Genomic DNA, 15855 nt, shown 5'->3' on the forward strand with positions numbered 1-15855 from the left:
ACAGTGCTCCATTCTGTCATGTCGGTGTGCACTGCTCTCTCCCAGCTCAGCTTGCAGCTCAGTACTACAAATAAACGGTACAGCATGGGTGTAATGACCCAGCGAAGGGTCGTCCTGTTTGTTCAGATTGGAGCATTGGAGCAAATGGGACATCTGACAGAGCGCTAGATGAAGGGGATGAGACTGCATTAACTAAGATAGCCAACAAGACAATGACCAGTAGCAAAAGGAAGATTTTCAGGAACATCAGTTGAAGGCCCATTTGTTTATCAGGATAAACATATTACAGTATTTAATTTTCCTAGGGTAGTGTGTTATATACAGTAAATTATTTGTCTTTCTGGACATTTCCATAGTCAGCTCTGTTCCAGACCAGGTCAGTGGTGATTACCACAGACACACAGGAGGCAGGTCAGTCAGTGATTACCACAGACACTCGGGTCTGTGTGTGTCAGGCCAGTCGGCAGACCTAATTGGAGCCCTCAGTCCTTCAATTCCAAAAGCATGATCTCCCCACAGCAGCCCTGATAAACAAAGCACACAGAGGATCAATGTATGTTGCCCAGGGGACCTTCAACTGGCACAAACACTGCTCTTTACATCTCTCACTGCACTTTTCCCATTCATTAACCTAAATGATCTGCCTGCCTGCCTGGGGGGGGGGGTTGTTAAACAATTATCCAATAAGCAATCTTTTGTCCCGAATGACCACTTGGGTATTGACTGGCTTAATGGCTTGATTGATACTTGTGCAGAGCAAAACAATGCAGGCACTGATTCATTAATTAATCAGAGTTTCCTGATACTGTCACGTGTGATGGGAAAGTGAGATACTAATGTATCTGTGTAAAGGTTATCTAGTATCTGGTTGTTAATGTGCTTAATGCTGTTAATTAATGCTTTAATTAGTCATTAGCCTGGGATTAGTGGTGTGATGTGTCTTTATAAAATCAATGCAATGGCCCATTTTATAATGGGCTCCCTAGTGGCACAGCGGTCTAAGGCACTGCATCTCAGTGCAAGAGGTGTCACCCTGGTTCGATTCCAGGCTGTATCACGGCCGTGATTGGGAGTCCCATAGGGCAGCGCACAATTGGCCCAGCGTCTTCCGGGTTTGACCGGGGTAGGCCGACATTGTAAATAAGAATTTCTTCTGAACTGACTTGCCTAGATAAATAAATGAACTAAAAAAATGGCGCTCCATGTCTCTCCTCGGTAACTTCAAGCCATGTGTGTTATGAACAGGTAGAGAACTAGGAAATACATGCATGAACACTAAACTATTTCAAAGATCTTAGTGTAAAAACTGTCAAAGTTAAATAATCTGTAGAAGGCTGAGGAGCCATCTCTCAGTCTTCTTAAAAAGCTTATGAAGGGATATACTAATTTCCACGGTTAGAGCTCGATCAAAACACCACCATGAAATGTGTTTTAAATAATTTTGTGTGTGGGAAGCCACCGAAGAACTTGTAATTTCCAAACATTAGGATATTTATGGATTGAAACAAAAGGGCTTGGTGTCGATGAATGACTGGGCTTCAATCGGGACAGACACTGCATACCTGAGGTATACGAGGACAGGTCTATTGTATCTCTAGGTGACCTGGAATATGCCTTGTTTTGGCATTATTTTGTGCAGTAGCTTTATACAAGTGAAATAGCAATGCTAGAATTCAGAGAATTTGAGATGGCATCAACAGGGCCCCAGTGTTGGAGAATGGGAACCCATAGACTGAATCACTGAATGCCAACAGACACATAACAGCAGGGTAAGGTTAGCCTCTCTGTATGTGCTGCAGGTAGTTCCCACCATTCATTTGATAGAGGAGTGAGGTGGTAAAGGCTAAAATTCCATCTCTTATTATTGACTTGATGCTCCCCCAGTTGTTTGAAGTTGTAATCTGACACTAAAAACCCTTTCATGCCAAGCTCGGGCTCCTCCACTCCCTCTCGCTCTCTCTCAGCCCTACTTGGAAAGTATAGTGCCTCGTTAGCTTGCTGTTAAATAATTAACAAACCCCAAACTACAGAGAGAGAACTCTGTGGACTGACTATCATCATGGCATTAGGATTTTGCTAGCTGCCTGCCTGCCTGCCTGCCTGCCTGCCTGCCCGCCCGCCTGCCTGCCTTGGGTCCCGGGTCTTGCTAGTTCAGAAGCTTTAAAGACGTCAGCTCAGCTTTCATCCACACACCAGCCTAACCTATGCTGGCAGGAAACTTGCGTCATTAATGGTTTAAACATGACCCCGTGTTGTGCAGATGACGTAGTTGCGAAATGGACGGTTATTTGACCATAGCATACTCTTTTGGTCAAATATCACTTGCACAATGCCACACCTTTAAAGCATAAGGCAATAAAGCATGTATATACATCCTTAATGAACAGTTATAACTTTAAACTAATAAAAAACAATGTCCCTAGTAATTCTGTTTTCGTGCGTTTCTGCCTCAGTATCTGATTGTGTATAAAATCAATAGTTTAATTTTTTTCCATTCCTGACCTTGACCATTTCTTTTAGCCTGGGACAAAGTACTAAATAGCCCTGAAAAGGGAGGCCTTGCTTCCTTTCTCAGCTAGCAAATAATAATGATGACTTGATACGACTTGACCCCGATAATGATAATGACTGTGATAATGACCGCAATAATGATAATGACCACAATAATGATAATGACTATGATGATGATAATGTGAAGGAATAGCATTTTACGAGACTTAAAGGTTGAGCAGGTGTTAGCAACCTGTAATAGATGTTGCTCTCTAAGAATAATTTAATAGAGGTGCTATATTCCTCATATGCCAGAGGTAGAGAAGCGTGGTATATCTCCACCTCTCTCTCAGTTGCGTGACAAGGCAAGTTATTGCTGGCCACTAACTGAATCACAGTGCTTGTTTCAATTTAATTCACTGTAAATGAGTAATCTACCTCAACAACAAGGAGATGGCTTACAGTCTCTGTGAGTTGAGTTCTCCTACCACGTCATCCTGAAAGTAAAAGAAAGAACAACATCGGCCACCGTCGACCTCAACCCCAGCACTAAACATGCATGTACACACACATCTACCCTTAAATTTCCCATATGTGGACAGGAATGCTCTATAGACCATGTTGGTGTATGACAATACCTGCTGTAGTAAGGTGACGTTTATATAGGAATAACAGTCAGACAGAAGCCTGCCTGTATTTGGCCAAAAGCATAGTAAAGGGAAGTATGCATTTTACCCTGTCTTTGTTTTTGTCTCTAACGAGAACAACTTGGACTCAATGTGGGCAGTGTTGAGAAACCACGCCATCGCCAGAGCATCATGTCCTCAAACTAATATAATCAGTCCCACTGAATGACATTAGGACCTGGTGATAGCAATTTAGTCCACTTATTCTGGGGCTTACTAGTCCTCTTGTAGGACCGGTTCAATCGGTCCAGTGTGCCTGCCACCTTAGAGAGTTCTCAGATGACCAAACAGCACCTCCTACTGGACAACATGAACTTTACAACAACGTGCCACTTGAGGTTTAAATGCAATTCTGCCCGTTGAAGATAATTCACTATAACAATCAGGTTTAAGAATATTCACTCCATTGACCCAGTTTAGGCTTATGGATCTAAAAAAAATGGGGGGAAACCAGAGAGATGGATGAGACCAATGTTGTGTTCGTCAGGTATATCAATCATCCAGGGGTCAAAGATCCATACATATCGGCCATATCTAGAGACAGACCATATTTTACCCAGTCCTGTTCAAAACATACTCTTAGACCAGAGATTATGCCTGTTGGAACACAGCCTGCTGCACATTGGCCAAAGGCTGCATCATCCCACTGACAGAGTTAGCTCTATCTGTCTGAAACAGCCGACATGCCCAGCAGCTATGCCAGATGGCGCCCAGCCATGACAGGAGAGAAATATGACCCAGTCGTCACATATGATACATGGTGTCACATATATCAGGCGTTTGTTTCAGTAGTCCCAGGTCTCACGTCTGTACTCTTAGCTAAACCTATCCGATGGGCATTCTCTACATCTCGGACATTCAAGAACAAGGCAGTACAACTGAACGATCGCTTTAATCACAGTGAGACAGACACACACAAAGAGATGCATTATTACTGTACGGTTGTTTGGACTTTAGAACCCATCTTGGTTAATTACGTCTTCTTTCCACACATCACTCCAGGAAGTGTGTGGTTATTCTCTAGGATATTTTGCTTATCAAGATGGCTGAGACCTAAACTTCTGAGAGATAATTCTACTATGGTGCAGTAAGTCATAACACAACACTCTTTGAAAAAGGTTAACTGAGTTGAATATAAGTTTTTTTGACAGAAACATACAAAATGACTCACAGGATATGAGACTTTTTACATTGAAGTTTGCAGCTGACTAATGGCGGACGCATGACAACATTATACTGTCTACAACTGTAGTGGAATGGAGCAATTTGCATGGAGCCCTCTTCATTCAATGGAAGTATGCCCTATTTTCCTACAGAAGCTACAGCAACTCTTAAGAATTGGTTTCTGCTCTATATCAACTGCGCACAAAATCATACAAGTTGCTGAGCATTTAAAAGCATTCTAACTGAATTGAGATTGCAAGGTGTGTGGTGAGTTAGAAAAAACAATCTGCCTGTAGAAATAGGCCTAACGCCATCCCACCCCATTTCTGTCAACTTTTGATTTCAGTAAAAATTCTTGACAGACTAAGCTTCCTATAAAGTAGTTGATGAGTGGCCAACTGGAATGAGATTTTACCAAGTGCTGATGATAGTTTAATGGATCATATTCAAGCTTCAGGAGGAAACAGAGGAGATCAATCAGATGAGACTAATTTCTGGAGGAATGTTACAACAGCAGTGTGCTCAAGCTCTGTGTCTACAGAGACCTGTCTGTAGTCTGTCCCAGGGAACACTGTCAGACTCTCTTGAACAAAGTTATAGCAGCAGGAAGGAGAGAAAGAATAGTGTTTAAGAGAGAAAACATCTTATGTTATTTGAAACTAATTATCATAACATCCTTTGAGAGAAACATTTGTGATTGTCAATCTTCTGGACTTATTTAGGTGTTTTAATAATTGTTGCTAATACATAACAACATTTTACCTTTATTTAACTAGGCAAGTCAGTTAAGAACAGTTTTTTCTTCCAATGACAGCCTTGGAACAGTGGGTTAACTGCCTTGTTCAGGGGCAGATCGACAGATCTTTACCTTGTTGGCTCGGGGATTCGATCTTGTAACCCTTCGGTTACTAGTCCAAAGCTCTAACCACGAGGCTACCACCCGCCCCAACATTGATTTCCCCAGAGACAAAACAAGTAATGATAATAATAATCAGCTCTCTATTGTGCGTGGTAAATAGATGAGAAGGTCACGGAGAACACATACAGTATACCAGGCATTTAACCAGGGAAACAAATCAGGTGTGACATTTTCTCTTGGAAAGTTAGTCATCAACGCGTTTGTACCACAGTGTAAACGGACTACAATAATATAGCCATGATGAACCTGGCGCTATTTAATATTTATGTACTGTACATGGCCTGCTTTCATATGGGAACTGGTGTGAAACCTCAGGGAACCCTGCTTGAGTAACAATGCATACCAGATGTGGAGGGAACCATATGATCAGTATTAGACAAGCCCACAGGAGGGTACATTGTCTTCCCATACTGGCAAACCACAAAGACAGCATTCCTGAGGAAGCTAACAAGAAAACTAACCAACCAACGACTGTTCTTTAGGGAAGAGTTAGTTACAAACAGAGAGAGCGAGAAAGAGCGAAAGAGAGAGAGTGAAATGGATGCTATTCACCAAGGCGCCAGCCTGACATTCAACTTGTTGAGTGTGAAAACCTGCACTGTAAGCAATCAATGTCAAATAAAACTGTATGCATAATTGAAAGAAATTGACTGGAAAAGAAACAGAGATTCTCATAGACTGTTCATTGTGTGGTGTACAAAACATAGAAAAATACAACTCTTTTGGGAACATTTGGTAGGAAGAAATTGACTATTTATTTGTTATTTTTATTGAACCCTTATTTTACTAGGTAAGTTCACTGAAAACACATTCTCATTTACAACAATGACCTAGGGAATAGTTATAGAAGAGAAGGGGGGGATGAATCAGCCAATTAGAAACTGGAGATGATAGGTGGCCATGATGGTATGAGGGCCAGATTGGGAATTTAGCCAGGACACCGGGGTTAACAACCCCACTCTTACGATAAGTGCCATAGGATCTTTAGTGACCACAGAGAGTCAGCAAACCCATTTGACGTCCCATCTGAAAGACAGCACCCTACACAGAACAATGTTCCCAATCACAAGTTGAGGGGTGAGAGTGGCACATGGACACGTGTAGACTCCCGAGTGACGCACGGTCTAAGGCACTGCAGCTCAGTGCTAGAGGCGTCACTACAGACCCTGGTTTGATTCCAGGCTGTATCACAACCGGATGTGATTGGGAGTCCCATAGGACGGCGCACAATTGGCGCAGCATGCCTAGTTCAATAAAGGTTCAATAAAAACTAGACAAATAAGAGAAAAGGACAGAAGGAAACCTTTTCATATCTTATGGAACAGGCAAGTGGTCTTTGAAACCAAACTTTTATCTAAACTAGCACAGCGGGGAAGAGACAAACATCACTTTGTTTGACATTCCTTGTGGGCACTTTACAAATTAGATTTTAGACAGGCACTAGTTAAGTAGCTTCAATGAAAAGTAATGGGGGCCACACTGGTAAAAGTTTGTGAGATTTTACATTAAGCATTATTTAAATTGGAGTGTAAGTGTTTCATTGTTTTTTGGGCTGATATGACATTTAAGTAGAACAGGAGCCAGCTTAATTATCATCTCATATTCAGTAACATATTTACATAATTTGACCCTAGTTTTGATTTGCAAAAGGCCACATTGAACATGACATGCTCTGCTGTGGCAGCGGACCAAAACCATTACTGCGTATTCATCTGTAAGTAGATCCATTTTTTTTATAGTTTAATGCTGAATGACAACAAAGATTAAAGACAAATGTAATACACCAACAGTGCTGAAGTTACATAAACATACTAAAGGATCTGTACTGTTCATTTTGACAGACACATCCAGGCCCATTTACAGCATGTCTTTATCCTCGCTTTCAGTAAACCCTCCTGGAGCTTGTACCCTTGGCATGACCACAGACCTCAAATGAAAACCATGATTTGCCCCCCCCCCTAATCTCTGTCCTCATTCCCCCTTGCTTTCGCTAACTTCCTGGGTCCCTAGAACACTCTCCAGTCTGCATTGCCAGATGGGAGGCAGATGATCGTCAGTGACGAAGCCCAGCTCAGAGTCTTTCTGGGGCAGACTGAACAGCAGCAGGTGGCTCCTCAACACCTAATCCGGACAGGACAGATGTTAGGAAAGACCATCAGGGGAGAGGGGAGGAGTGGCAGTAGGATAAGAAGGCCCAGGGGAAGGTGAGAGGAGTGAAGAGCTGGAAGGCCCAGGGGAAGGTGAGAGGAGTGAAGAGCTGGAAGGCCCAGGGGAAGGAGAGTGAGTACGAGTGTGTACCTCATCAGTCAGGTAGTAGTGAGTCTTCCTCAGGAGGCTGTGACATGCTGTTTCAACCTACTGGAGAAGGGGGGGAAAGCCTTTCAGAGGGGCGTACAAAAGAGTTCATATCCAAAGTACAGAGCGATTCTCAATTACCCTCAAATTGCCTAGCCCTTTTGAGCAGTATGACATTTCTAGGAACTGCAATGAAACACAGTCCAGTCAATTGTCATCATGTGGGTCTGAGGTGGGACCGAGCCACCGCGTAGAGCACACGACACCAGCACCGCCACAGTGTCCCCGTCACCAGCGCACGGAAGTAGAGTATCAGTGGGAGAGAATCCTCTGGGGGCGACGTGAACCTTTCCATAGGGATGGCCAGCTAGGAGGAACACAGAGAGGGGTTCATTTAGCCTATCTTTATGTCACGTTGTCAAATCGCACAATTTTGCAGAAAGTGACAAGAACCCCAGTGCTCTATCTACTAGCCGTTTACACAGAAATGTACCCTGTACTCTCAATTACCCTGTAATTGAGAGTACTCTCAATTATTTCAGTCCAGCATGTTAATTAACCAGCCTCCCTCTCACCTGTTCCAGTGTTACCCCCAGGGAGCGCAGCAGGCCCACATGCTCCACAAACACAGCCAACTTCATGGTGGCATTGAAGCATATCTGCTGAAGTCGTCAAACAGGGGGTCCCCGACTGACACTGACTCAAACTGTCCAACCAGGGCAGAATAGAGGTAATTGAAGGAGGCCAGGAAGTTGAGCCAGGAAGTTCAGCCCAGGTGATGGTCCTCCTCTGGAGGAGAGGACAGAAGACTCCATGTGGGCCAGGTGAGAGAGGTAGCAGCCCCGGACAGAGGGCAGCTGGACACAGGCTTCCCTTAGCAAAGGACCCAGTTCGGCCCAGGGTCTGGGGGGAGGGGAGGAGCTATACAGCACTGAGTCCACATAAAATAGTGCCTTTATAAGAAGACTAAGGCTGGTTGGCAGTGGCACCAGAGGAATTCCAGCTATAGAGCTGTGATCTAACTGAACGTGAAAAGGTCAGGAGTTAGATTCCTCTCCCCCCGGACGATCAAGATAGGTCAAGATATTGGGTCAAGATATTATCCCTAAAGTTGGGTTACTAGGATCTATTTCTTTAAATAATGGATGACAGTTTAGCTAATCAGGTAAAACAAATAGAAGGCCAGAGTTAGGGACCAGAACAGATAGACATAGAAGTTGGAGATATACTAGCAGAACACATGAGAAGACTGTTTGTTAACCAAACCCGTATGTCCAAGATTTAGTGCCCAACAGGTGAATTACAGGAGAAGGTGATTCACTCAATCCAACCAGGAGACGGGGGGTGAATCCAGTCCCAGAGGAGAATAGACTGGAAGCAGCCCCGTTGGGAAGGCCCATACCAGGTTCTGTTAAACCACCGCCTTTGCCATTAGAATAGCTGAGAGAGTCACTTGGGTCTGCATTACCCACTGCAAAAGGGTATGTACGCATATAAGCACTGCTGATCACGCACAGAGTTAGGAGAAGAACCGAGTACCAACAGGGTCCGGGGGTTACCTCCTTACACAAAGAATTCCTATCCCGACCGTTCATCACTGTGGGTGATCCTAGAAGTGTGAGTATGGGGTGGTACCTAGCAGACCGACTAAGGGCGGGAGAGGGTTGGCGGTTTTTGGGAAGAGTAGGGGCTCTGAGCTGCATCATAGTCTTGGTAACCTTTCTGATACATCCAGATCCACCACCTTCCGGATACTAATTATATGATGCCATTGTCTTTGATAAGAAGTAAAAGATAAACTATATAATACACTGACCATCAAGGACGAGTGACTTACAGAATAAGGAGTCAAAGAAGATCAAGATGTAGGATTTAAGGTAAACATTAAACAATTCCCTAGGAAAGTAAATAACTTTACAGGGATTGGGTTGGTCAGATTGAAGTACTCAGCCAACCCACCTCGGTTAACTTTAACTCCGGATGAGTACCAGTGTTATAGATACAAGAATGGCACTGAGAACTTAGATGATTCTAATGGCTGAAAGGTAATCGTTAATGTGACTAACTAAGGTTTGGAAGTACAGGAGAAAATTCTTAACCTAACAGCACAACTGAAGTAGGGTGGGCTCGTACCAGCAAAGGACGCATACGACAGAAACTACCAGAAAGGGTGGTTAGGCACTTGCGCCCCGGGGTTATTGGTCCAACCAGTTCGAGTTAGTCATCAGAGGCCAGTTATAGGAGGCTAAAGTAGGCATAGGAGGAGCTTTGACCAGGATGGGAGTCTAGATGGATGCTATTGGCATCTTCAGGGAAATTACCGATTAATACAAAGCTATGAATCAAATAGGTGAAGACTTTACCACTACGTTCTTTTGGTGGTTGACAATAAATAAAAATGTGGATTGGATTAATGACATCTATTATAATCAACAGAGATTTGTGAATGAAACCGGGGATGCAGTAAAGGGGTTCTCTGACCAATTATCCACCACCTCCCTCATGACCTGGTAAAATAGACTGACTCTCGATATGTTAATTGCCAGAAAGGGGCGGGGTATGTAGAATGATTGGGGTTCATTGCTGTACGTTTATTTTTTAATAACATTGTCATTGCTGTACGTTGATTTTTTAATAACACTGCTCCAGACGGATCAGTGACCAGGGCCCTGGCTGGTTTAACCACATTAGCTCACGAATTAGCAGAGAACTCTCGGGTGAATAATGCTCGAAAAAATTGGTTTGACAGTGTGTTTGGGAAATGGAAAAATGTCATAATCACTGTGTTGTGGGCAACTTTCACCTGTATGAGTGTTTTGGTTCTGTGTGGATGTTGTTTAGTCTCGTGTATGAGAGGTTTGACAACCAGGACCCTGGAGAGATCAATGATGCAACAGATGGTGAGGTACAGACCGATTCTGAGCTCCGGCAAGTGGGATGACGAATACAGGCCTACAGGCCTAGGAGATGGCTCTGTTTCTTTTAACTACGAGGAGGCCATGTTGGATGAGACTGGAATAAACATCCTAACAGGAAGCGTTATAATTGGATATAGGCCTATAACAGTCATTGCTGAATATCGGCTGTACGTACATGTATTGGGTTGAATTATTCTTGGATACCATTTATGTCTCTATGTAGTATTTGAGGAATCAGTGTGTATTATTTAGTCATTACGGGTGGATTGTTAATGGGATTTATATGTTTAAATGAATGATTAGAATATTCCACCCTGAAACCATATGATTGTATGAAATTGATTAGAATCATGAGGTTATTTTAAGGATGTGTGTGGTTTTAGTCAGTAGAATTATATATCCGTGAGTGTAGTTTTAGGCAGAATTAGGATATAACAATATATCTGTACAATATGTCTATTATAGTATCTTAAAAACAGACTGTCTGAGCAAGATTCGGTGCCGACCTTGGCTGGGGGCCACTGAGAGTACTTACATTTACATTTTACATTTAAGTCATTTAGCAGACGCTCTTATCCAGAGCGACTTACAAATTGGTGAATTCACCTTCTGACATCCAGTGGAACAGCCACTTTACAATAGTGCATCTAAATCATTAAGGGGGGGGGTGAGAAGGATTACTTATCCTATCCTAGGTATTCCTTGAAGAGGTGGGGTTTCAGGTGTCTCCGGAAGGTGGTGATTGACTCCGCTGTCCTGGCGTCGTGAGGGAGTTTGTTCCACCATTGGGGGGCCAGAGCAGCGAACAGTTTTGACTGGGCTGAGCGGGAACTGTACTTCCTCAGTGGTAGGGAGGCGAGCAGGCCAGAGGTGGATGAACGCAGTGCCCTTGCTTGGGTGTAGGGCCTGATCAGAGCCTGGAGGTACTGCGGTGCCGTTCCCCTCACAGCTCCGTAGGCAAGCACCATGGTCTTGTAGCGGATGCGAGCTTCAACTGGAAGCCAGTGGAGAGAGCGGAGGAGCGGGGTGACGTGAGAGAACTTGGGAAGGTTGAACACCAGACGGGCTGCGGCGTTCTGGATGAGTTGTAGGGGTTTAATGGCACAGGCAGGGAGCCCAGCCAACAGCGAGTTGCAGTAATCCAGACGGGAGATGACAAGTGCCTGGATTAGGACCTGCGCCGCTTCCTGTGTGAGGCAGGGTCGTACTCTGCGGATGTTGTAGAGCATGAACCTACAGGAACGGGCCACCGCCATGATGTTGGTTGAGAACGACAGGGTGTTGTCCAGGATCACGCCAAGGTTCTTAGCGCTCTGGGAGGAGGACACAATGGAGTTGTCAACCGTGATGGCGAGATCATGGAACGGGCAGTCCTTCCCCGGGAGGAAGAGCAGCTCCGTCTTGCCGAGGTTCAGCTTGAGGTGGTGATCCGTCATCCACACTGATATGTCTGCCAGACATGCAGAGATGCGATTCGCCACCTGGTCATCAGAAGGGGGAAAGGAGAAGATTAATTGTGTGTCGTCTGCATAGCAATGATAGGAGAGACCATGTGAGGTTATGACAGAGCCAAGTGACTTTGTGTATAGCGAGAATAGGAGAGGGCCTAGAACAGAGCCCTGGGGGACACCAGTGGTGAGAGCGCGTGGCGAGGAGACAGATTCTCGCCACGCCACCTGGTAGGAGCGACCTGTCAGGTAGGACGCAATCCAAGCGTGGGCCGCGCCGGAGATGCCCAACTCGGAGAGGGTGGAGAGGAGGATCTGATGGTTCACAGTATCGAAGGCAGCCGATAGGTCTAGAAGGATGAGAGCAGAGGAGAGAGAGTTAGCTTTAGCAGTGCGGAGCGCCTCCGTGATACAGAGAAGAGCAGTCTCAGTTGAATGACTAGTCTTGAAACCTGACTGATTTGGATCAAGAAGATCATTCTGAGAGAGATAGCGGGAGAGCTGGCCAAGGACGGCACGTTCAAGAGTTTTGGAGAGAAAAGAAAGAAGGGATACTGGTCTGTAGTTGTTGACATCGGAGGGATCGAGTGTAGGTTTTTTCAGAAGGGGTGCAACTCTCGCTCTCTTGAAGACGGAAGGGACGTAGCCAGCGGTCAGGGATGAGTTGATGAGCGAGGTGAGGTAAGGGAGAAGGTCTCCGGAAATGGTCTGGAGAAGAGAGGAGGGGATAGGGTCAAGCGGGCAGGTTGTTGGGCGGCCGGCCGTCACAAGAAGCGAGATTTAATCTGGAGAGAGAGGGAGAAAGAGGTCAGAGCACAGGGTAGGGCAGTGTGAGCAGAACCAGCGGTGTCGTTTGACTTAGCAAACGAGGATCGGATGTCGTTGACCTTCTTTTCAAAATGGTTGACGAAGTCATCTGCAGAGAGGGAGGAGGGGGGAGGGGGAGGATTCAGGAGGGAGGAGAAGGTGGCAAAGAGCTTCCTAGGGTTAGAGGCAGATGCTTGGAATTTAGAGTGGTAGAAAGTGGCTTTAGCAGCAGAGACAGAGGAGGAAAATGTAGAGAGGAGGGAGTGAAAGGATGCCAGGTCCGCAGGGAGGCGAGTTTTCCTCCATTTCCGCTCGGCTGCCCGGAGCTCTGTTCTGTGAGCTCGCAATGAGTCATCGAGCCACGGAGCGGGAGGGGAGGACCGAGCGGCCTGGAGGATAGGGGACATAGAGAGTCAAAGGATGCAGAAAGGGAAGAGAGGAGGGTTGAGGAGGCAGAATCAGGAGATAGGTTGGAGAAGGTATGAGCAGAGGGAAGAGATGATAGGATGGAAGAGGAGAGAGTAGCGGGGGAGAGAGAGCGAAGGTTGGGACGGCGCGATACCATCCGAGTAGGGGCAGTGTGGGAAGTGTTGGATGAGAGCGAGAGGGAAAAGGATACAAGGTAGTGGTCGGAGACTTGGAGGGGAGTTGCAATGAGGTTAGTGGAAGAACAGCATCTAGTAAAGATGAGGTCGAGCGTATTGCCTACCTTGTGAGTAGGGGGGGAAGGTGAGAGGGTGAGGTCAAAAGAGGAGAGGAGTGGAAAGAAGGAGGCAGAGAGGAATGAGTCAAAGGTAGACGTGGGGAGGTTAAAGTCGCCCAGGACTGTGAGAGGTGAGCCGTCCTCAGGAAAGGAGCTTATCAAGGCATCAAGCTCATTGATGAACTCTCCAGGGATTCCCAGGGTCTCCCTATCTTGAGGGAGGACGGAGTGATTCTCACGGCCTCCCCTAATCTTTGTCGGCTGGGTAGCTGGGTAGCAGGACAGTATGTGCGTAGGATACCTACTGTTTGTGTGGAAGTATGTGCGCAGCTCTAAAATGGATGTCTTTGTATTCTTGACTTTAGAACGTTCGCTGAATAAACTGTACTAACCTTTTGCATAAGCTGAGTCTTTGACTAATTATAATTAAACCCGTGGTCTTACAAACCTCTGGGATTGGTCAAAGCTATTGATTGATTGTTATTATCATTGGGATTGAAAAGTCTCCTGACAACTTTCAGCCAGGAACATTCCAAATCACATAGACAAGGCCCGTGAGAGAATTATCTTTCAACGGTGAGAACCTGGAAGCATTGAGTACAAACAGCTCAGTCAAATATTGTGAAAATTATTATGGTCAACTATCTGTATCTGATATAATGAACAGGGGAAATTGCCAAGTATCCCAACAAGTGGAGACTTCATAGATGCACAGATTCACTACTTAACAACGCCACCTGTCTGAGGAACAAAGTGACTGAAGGACTAGATGAGCCTACTGTATAGGGAGAGCCTACTGTATAGGGAGATGAGACAGCCTGGCCCTGAAAAACGCTATATGATGATGCTATATAGCCTAAGACTAGGGCTGTGGCGGTCAGCTGGTAATTATCATGCAACTGACTTCCGGTCCATTAATTAACATAAAGACCTTTAGCATCTCCAAGAAATCCATTTAATTTACACCACCACAATAAATCCATGATTTATTTTATGCAGGTCTAAAATAAACATGTGAAGAAAGTGTATTTCAGAATGTCACGCCTGCTCCTGCTCCCTCCGGCGCTCTACATCGGCTAACTATATTAGGCACACTTGTTCCCCATCATTACACACTCCTGGTCATGATTTTCTCCTTGATTACTCCCCCTTTATTTAGCCCTCAGTAGTATCTGTCATTAGGTAGTATTATTTTATCCCACGTTCAGTACGCGTCTCATGTTTCGTCATCTGTATCGGTTCATTATTAAACTCACCTTCCGCACCTGCTTCCTGACTACACTTACACAGATATAATGAATGGCCTATTGTATGTGCCACACCATAGGCTGTAGTAGGCGTATTCATTTTGCACACAAGATATGCTTAAAATAACATGATTTTATAGTAAGAAGAATATAATTGAGCTTTGCTGAACAAAATAGAAAGGATATGTTTTCCATTCCGGAGCGATACTGGCATGAAGTGGCGATGTTGAGCGTAAAAGTGGATCATTTGAAACAGGTCCTTTACGATAGATTTAGAGTTAATTGGCAACTATAGTTAATGATACAAATCTTAGAATGTCTTCGAAATGAAAACAAATATGGGCAGCATAATGCAACTATATATGCTAATAATGATTTGAGAAAGTCACAAAAAGGCTTGCGCTCTGTTCCTTGACTCAGGCTGCTCACTTCTCTCAAAGTGATAATATTTTTCACACGTCAGATTATTCTCATAGTTATCTGGTCTGTACTAATATGTCAAATTTGCATCGATTTAGAATGGCCCATTATCAAATGGGCAGGAACAGGGGCAGGGGGAAATACGTCATCTGTCTGTACTTGAATAGCGAATGGAGGCTGCTTTCACTGGGTTTGTTTTTTAATTAAACATGCCAGGTAGGCTACTCCGGTTTTCATAGCGGAGCATGTGCTTAATACTAGCAGCTGAGAAATAAATATAGTAGCAGCTGGGATCCTCTTCTCTTCCTCTTCAAGCATCAAAACTCTGCTTTCACACGGAATTGCAAGTAGAAATGTCTGGGTTTATAAGAACATCTTCACTCCAGGCGTCAACCACTGTTTGAGGAGCATGCTCTCGCTGCGCAACAGGTGATACTTCTTCCAAACTCTGTATGCCATGGGCTCTCCAACCCTATTCCTGCAGCTACCCAGTGAAATCTGTTTGAGAACATCGATAGTAACATATTTTCCCAACAAAACAGATTTAATTAAACTGTTAACAGCCCCTCTCTCTGCGAGCTCGAGAAAGGAATGGAGGAGAGAGAGAGGGGCCATGAGCAGATGAGCTCCTGCGTTTTCCAGCATGTTTTTAAAATATAGATTCTGAGTTAGATAAACTTGGATTTTTTGGCAAGGACATATACATAATACTACCCTACACAACAAAACCTTCACTCCAAATCTAAACTCCAAGCCTC

The sequence above is a fragment of the Oncorhynchus masou genome, chromosome 21 (assembly GCF_036934945.1).
Source record: "Oncorhynchus masou masou isolate Uvic2021 chromosome 21, UVic_Omas_1.1, whole genome shotgun sequence".
Lineage (NCBI taxonomy): Eukaryota > Metazoa > Chordata > Actinopteri > Salmoniformes > Salmonidae > Oncorhynchus > Oncorhynchus masou.